Consider the following 7,500-nt stretch of genomic DNA (forward strand, 5'->3'; position numbering starts at 1 on the left):
TGTGTGAGTGTGTGTGTGTAACATCATAACCTTATCTCCGCCAGAGTCGCTGGCTGTCCCATGCCAGCTGTCACCGTGACCTTTGAACTCTTGGGTCCAGGCTAATGTCCAAGCCGCATGCGCTGATCTTATTGTGTGTGTGTCGTGTGTGTGTGTGTGTGTGTGTGTGTGTGTGTCGTGTGTGTGTGTGTGTGTGTGTGTGTGTGTGTGTGATGTCCAAGCCATATGGTGTGATCTTATCCGCTGCGGCAAAAGTGCCTTTGTAAACACATTACTGTCACTGATAAAGCGCTCAGAATGGAATAGGTCGCATATTAGTATTGATGAATCACCCAAAGAGCAAAAAGGGTCACAAGGCTTTTGCAATGTGTAAAATGGAGACTGAAGATTATGTGTGTCTTTGCGTTTGTGTGTGTTTGGGAATATGTGCTTCATCTTTTGTGCCTTTGTAAACAAGTTATCAAGTGGGCCATCCATTTGTTTAGACTTGGTATTGTTCTCAAATCCCTAACCAGTTCAAGCCCCATAGGCTTTGGTTGTGTTTTGTAGTTGTGTACAGCAATGTATTGTAGACCTGAAACAGTGATGTTGTTTGTTTTGGACAATGTCTCCTCGAAATGTTGCTGTATCGTGTGCGTCACAGATATTACTTTGAAGTCGGCGCTTCACTGCCTGTTTGTGGCTTTGAAGGAGGGGAAGCATCTCCACATGACTCTGTGTGTGTGTGTGTGTGTGTGTGTGCGTGTGTGTGTGTGTGTGTGTGTGTGTGTGTGTGTGTGTGTGTGTGTGTGTGTGTGTGTGTGTGTGTGTGTGTGTGTGTGTGTGTGTGTGTGTGTGTGTGCGTGCGTGCGTGCGCGCGCAGGGCCGGATTAATAATGCACAGGCCAGGTATGGCTGCAACCTAGGGGCCCCCATCTGCCAGGGGGCCCTTGACGGGCCAAAAGTGAACATTTGCAGAATTGTGACAACATGCAATACTGGAAAAAATATATCTGTTGTGTTCAGTAAAGTTGGTAGACATGTTATCCTTAATTCCTAGTTCATAATTAAGACACAGTATATGCCTTCTGGGGAGGCACAGCAACTTGCAGCATAGGGGCTCGCAGCCATCTTAATCCGGCCCTGTGCGTATGTGTCTGTGTGTTTGTGTGTGTGCATGTCTATGTTCACGCTGGGCCCTGGGCTGGGTCTCTCTCTGTATCTGTGTGTCTGTCCCAACCCAAACAGGGAAAGAGGAAGTGAGAGTGTCGATACACGGCTACACCCTCCGAGCCCCTAGTATAAGCTCCTAACAGCCACTCTGATGCGGCCGTCCAACCGGAAATCCACTAATGTCAGAGACCTACCATGTACTTTGGTTGGTTGGTGGGAACTCATAATGAACACAGTCCCAGAACGGGAGAGTTGCACTGATAAAGATCACTAGTTTCACCTGGCTGTTTCTGTGATAAGTTCAAACCTTTGTAATGTATAGTCACCCCATTGGATTTTTTTTTATTGCTGGATCCTCAGTGCTGCATTGTTGCCATAGAAAAAAACATTGTATCACTTACGTACTTCTGATTATTGTGCATTTGACTGTTATGTGGTCGTCATGGCAATAGGGAACCACTGAGTATTCTAGAACCTGGTTAAGGGATAGGCCTTTGATAACATTGCTGTTCACTTCCTGTCAGAAGCTTCTTCTGTGGTTTCTTTTGTTGAGGGCTGAGCCCCAAATTCCAAAAGTGACAACAAGGTGACTCCGCAGCTCCTTGTCACCTGTGTGTCTCCGTCTCGCATGTTTACAACCCTCGCCTAGTAGCTGATTGACATGCCGAGATGTAAACGCCTCTGTCACCAGACCTGTTTGGTCAGATTGCAGAGGGCTCTACCCATCTTCCAAAGTACAGATTCGTCACAAGCGATTCTTGGAGGCACAATACAATATGCTAGCCGGAAGCGCTGTCTTGGCTAGCTCTGCACATTATGATGAAGGCAGCTGCCAAAATGACTAGCCTCGATGGCAGGCTTGTTGCATAATCCGCCCTGCCCGCCCGCTGGTAGCGTGTGTGTGTGTGTGTGTGTGTGTGTGTGTGTGTGTGTGTGTGTGTGTGTCAAAGCCCTCTTTGTGATTCACTCATTAACGCTGCTTAGTTAGGCTTCTGCTTGCATAATAGCTGAACTTTTGCTTTCCTCTTGTCTATTGTCGTTGTTGTTGGCGAACAGAGGCGCTGAGAAACCGCACCTTAGTTAGCACGGGAGTGTGGGATAGCCCCCAGACACAGTACTTACTCAGTACTCCGTATGATAATCGAGGCAGCGTGGGAAAGACTATTTCATGTTGAATTCAATACATGGTTTATATAGTAGTTGGTTTGTATGGACATTTAGAGTACAGTATCCTGGTGCTAAACTCAATTCATTATTTACTCTGTACTTGATCAAATTGACTCAATGCCTTGTTCACTTAGAGATGCCCAGACGTAACTCAGTGCATTACACCAGTGTTTCTCAACAGGGGTGCCGCGGGCCCCCTCAGTGGAATCTTTCATCTGCCATTTATGCCCAATAAAGTAAATATACTCTAGGTCGCCCCAGTCAGCTGCATCTTTGAACGTAGGTCTTGTGACGTCTCCAAATGTGCTACTTTTCTAAGCTTTTGTGTTATCGAATGCGATGCCATGTTACAGCTTGTTGGTTTGGGGGGCCTTGAAATTTTTCATGAACTGAAAGGGTGCCTCGCCTAAAAAAAGGTTGAGAAACATTGCATTACGCAGTGCTCAGCAGGATAATGGAAGGGTTGGGAAGACGAGCATGTTGATTTTATTAGATGGCTTACAGTATTGAGTATGGAAGTTTAGAATCCACTATGCTTGACATCAAACTCAATTTTTCTCACTTTATCCAATATGTGATCACATTAACTCAGTGCCTCAATCACTTGGCCATCTTGGTCAGAATGTAGATGGATGATCCACATAATCATATGCTCAGTCTTTGGAGTGCCTACGTAAGGAAAGCTACCGCAATGGCGTATAACTCATACTTGTGTTAACTTGCTATTCATCAACCATTGTGTGTCTTGTGTCTCTGTATGTGAAGCCTTTTTTTCTTTTTCTCTTGTTTTTCCCCCCTTCGCGACTGTCGCAATTATTCGTGGTTGGGAGCCATTGTCCTCATGTGTGTGTGTTGGTTTTGGGCTTTGCTTTTGTTTTCAACCGCATTACGTCTGTGCTTTTGTGGTGTGTGAGTGTGTTTTTCAATGGGATGTTGGGAGGGTGAGAGTGAGGGTATGTGTGTTATGTGTGCGCTGCGCACGTGTGTGCGTGCGTCAGAGCCATCTAATATCAGAGTTACGCCACTCCCATAGACCTCTGTGGACCAATCTTTCCACAGCAATGGCGGCTCTCATGGAGCCTCACGGAGCGTTAACATGGAAATCCCCATTGACTTTAGTTCTATTAGAAGTTACTTAGTTTCAGGAGGTAGCCGTAGAGCAGAAAATGTGGTAAAGGTAAATATAATTTGTTTTTACTTAATCTTTGCTTGGTATGTAATGATTCTGTGTTAGTCTCCAGCGAACAGAAGTTTACTGTTAAGAAACATTTTAATCTACGCGAATCACATCACCAACCGACTTCCTGGTCCCCGGTTTGCGCAACTCTGTTATTAGATGGCTCTGGCGTGCGTGCATGTGCGTAGTTGTTTGTGTGCGTGCATAGTATATGACTGTGTCCATGTGGTCACAGTCCATTGTTTGGTGACCTGCCCGTTAGACTTTTGTGTGTCATGCGTGCGTGCGTGCGTGTTCTGTATGTTGTCTGTTAACAGTTGGAGTACCCTGTGCATGTGACCTGTTGAGAGCACCAAACAAGAATCCATTATTTCTCCCTCTCTTTCTATGAATTCCTCTCTCTCTTTCTATGAATTTCTCTCTCTCTCTCTCTCTCTCTCTCTCTCTCTCTCTCTCTCTCTCTCTCTCTCTCTCTCTCTCTCTCTCTGCACCGTTTTGCTTTGTCATTCTTGTCTCCAAGGGTCCTTCTGTCCTTTCCTCATCTCTCTCTCTCTCTCTCTCTCTCTCTCTCTCTCTCTCTCTCTCTCTCTCTCTCTCTCTCTCTCTCTCTCTCTCTCTCTCTCTCTCTCTCTCTCTCACTGCACCCAGTTTTGCTTCGTCATTCTTGTCTCCATGGGTCCTTCTGTCCTTTCCTCATATCTCTCTCTTTCTCTCTCTCTCTCTCTGCACCCAGTCAGTTTTGCTTTGTCATTCTCGTCTCCACGGGGCCTTCCTCTGTCCTCCCCTCATCCTTTCCTCTGTCCTCCCCTCATCCTTTCCTCATCCTTTCCTCAGTCACTTCGTTCTTCATCTCTCTATTTCTTCATCTCTTGCTCTCTTCCTCGCTCTGTCAGGTCTCATATGTCTTGGTGCGTGCGTGCGTGCGTGCGTGCGTACGTGCGTGCGTGCGTGCGTGCGTGCGTGCGTGCGTGCATGCGTGCGTGGACTCTTCTGACTAGGAGTAAAAACTCTAAAGGGCCGTACACACACATCGCTGCTATTTACTAGCTTCTCGCTTGCTTGCCTACTCGCCACTCGATCATGGAACCTTTGCTGAAAGTTCCAGCGCCTTTAACTGCCAATGAACAGGCGAGAAATACCGAACTCTGCATTCCAATTGGTAACTTGCTTACTCGCCTCGCTCGAAGATAAAATATTTTCAACTCGGGATCCGCCCACATCGCATCGCTTGTACAGTAATCGGCTGCTCGCCTGCTAGTCTCGCTGGAACACATTGAGTGCGTTTTAATATGCGACCTTGCCTCCTCCACTTGTCATCATGACGAGAAGCAAGTGGAGGAGGCATCGCTGAAAACAGCATTATATTTCAATATATTGCAAAAGCTCAATTGCTAAGTCTTTTTCTCATTTGCAATGCAATTTGGGATGGTGAATGAAAAACAGGCGGTCAAAAGTCGTTGTGGCTAGGCTGACAGCTGGGAAACTTTATCGTTTTCTCCACGGAGGAGGGGCCAGGAGGCGAGGACGAGGAGACAAGCACAAGTGGAGGAGGCAAGGTCACATATTAAGATGCACTCATTGACATTCTATTGAGTTCATTCGCTGAGCGAGTAACTAGCAGCGACGTGTGTGTATGGCCCTTAATACCCCTGATGATTAGTCCTGCACAGTAAATTTTGCGGTGTTAATTCAACACTTAGAGAGTTCATTTAAGTCCAAATGATGTCGAATCAACTCTCTCAGTGTTAAATGAGCACTGCAGAATTTACTGTGTGCCGACTTTTCATGATCCATCATCTGAATATCATTATGGTTGTTTACTCTCCACTTCTTTGAGCATATTGGTTACACACAGGGCTCTAAATTAACACCAGCCAACCGACCAAATGCTGGAGAAAACTCAGTTAGCTTGGCTATTAGAAAAGACAACTTGCTATAGCCACTTGTAGTGCCACTTGTAGGCTCTGTGTGTGTGGCTAGTAAGATTTAACATCTACTTGCCAAAATGGCTAGTGAAGGGGGAAAAAGTCAATTTATAGCCCTGGTTACACAAATTTGAAGGCACTTTCCCTTTTAACCCTGACTACTCCTAGCATGATTCATTTTGTTTATTGTGGCCAGGTCGCCTGCGTGCATAGTGTGCGCATGGTGCACATAGTATAGGATCCTTCCAAGGTGAGGGTTGAGAGGCACCGAGTCTGTTTACAGTAACTTCAGAAAGCAGTAGTAGATGGACTTTGAACACACACACATGCGCGCGCACCACACACACACATTACATAATATTACATTACATTGCATTTAGTCCTGGACCAGCCCTGTAGACCCGTTCGCAATTTTGAGTTGAGGGCGTTTCTCACTGGATTTCAGTTAGTGGGTTCCTAGACATTAAAAATCAAGGAGGTGCTCGTCCACCATAGTGCCAGATTTTTCACAATATGGCCGCCAAATATGGCCGCAATTGCCTATGAGAAATATCTGTCTTTTTTACTTTTAAACTGTTTATACACATGTCATACATCAATTCTGACCAATTTTTGGAGAGGAATTCAATCCTGACAATTACATGAGGATGATGTGTGATTTTGACCTTAAAAGGTCATTGCCAAGGTCAAATTTGCTATTCTGAAGAACGTTAATAGACTTCCATTGTAAAGACAAATGATCAATTATGGCATGAGGAGTTATTTGCTGATATTACTATGATTATTTGTATCAGTATAGTCCTTAAAAGGTCAAGGTCAATGTCAAGGTCAAGGTCTCTTTCCTATTCTGAAGAACTCAGCCATGTGCTTGCCCATTAGGTCATTATTGAGAATAAGGAACTGACACTATAAATGTAAATCTAACATTTCTAACATTTAATATTTCTTAACACTTTAGGGACCATCATAGCATAAACAATTAATGAATAAATGTGATGATAAAGACCTAGGCTTAAATTAAGCCCAAAACACAATACATTTACTAAGGTGGAACATTGTAACATTCTAGTGATTAAGTTATTTCAACTCGAAAAATCATGTTATCATTATGATCATCATATCTTGTGATAATGGTTTCAGGCATTTTAATGGCAGGAGTATGCCACGTGTGTGCTCCTGCCACCCATGTTGCTTAGGCTCATGCCTTATTTTGGGGTCCTTGGTTCTTGTAAGTATGTTGCAGAGTCTATGAACTAGAAATGCCCCTCTCTGAATGTCCCCTCTTATAGCACTACTGATGGGAGGAAGATCATTGATTCCAGCACCACTGATGTACATTTCTACTCTGTGATCATCAAATATTACAGCTGTTGTGGTTGATCTGACCTCAGCCCAGACACGCACCAAGTACTTCCCAGTCAATGTTGCATCTTGCTCGGTCAATATTTTGGCCTCTCCAAAGTTAGCCAAGTACTGAACTGGATCAGAAACCATGGCTGCATGTTTAGTCCCAACTTCATGCAACCCCCCTAGTCATGCAATCATCTTCTTACAGGATATGTTCTTTGATCACAGTCAGTGACGCTCCAAGATGAGAGACTAATAATGGAGGGGAAGCATTCTCCTCATCTAACCAGTGCCATACTGCTGGTAAATCTCCTGCATACCAAGTTCTTGGAAATATGGACTGTAGTGAAGAAGCAATGCAAATGTGTCAACTTTTCTGCTCTGCTTCACACGAACAGCACACTCAACATGCACCAGCAACCTGGCCTAAGCCTCATCAACGCAGTTCAAGAGCTCTGCAATCTCTTCACCATCAGCTGACTTTGCTGTTAGCACCTCATCATCAACAACAACAGGGCTGACAATGACAGTAGTATTGCCTCTGGTTTGATAATAAATCATGTCTGGAACTAACAATTGGAGATTTCACTTGTTCTCCACAGAGGCCCAGAACTTATCAAGTTGGTGAGGAATGGGTGTTTGTCCGTTCATGCCAATGATGTCAACGGCTGTTGTTGAGTTGGTACGCCCCATGTGTTCACCTTCCTTCAATGACATCTCAATGTAGGAGTC

The 7,500-nt window shown here is 44.8% G+C and overlaps 1 protein-coding gene across 1 annotated transcript in view; it reads left to right on the forward strand.

Annotated features, from left to right (window-relative positions):
- LOC134466885 (cdc42 effector protein 4-like) overlaps positions 1 to 7,500 on the forward strand; it is a 60,195-nt gene that overhangs the window by 9,461 nt on the left and 43,234 nt on the right. The window lies entirely within an intron of this gene.

Source organism: Engraulis encrasicolus, chromosome 17, assembly GCF_034702125.1.
Source record: "Engraulis encrasicolus isolate BLACKSEA-1 chromosome 17, IST_EnEncr_1.0, whole genome shotgun sequence".
Classification (NCBI taxonomy): domain Eukaryota; kingdom Metazoa; phylum Chordata; class Actinopteri; order Clupeiformes; family Engraulidae; genus Engraulis; species Engraulis encrasicolus.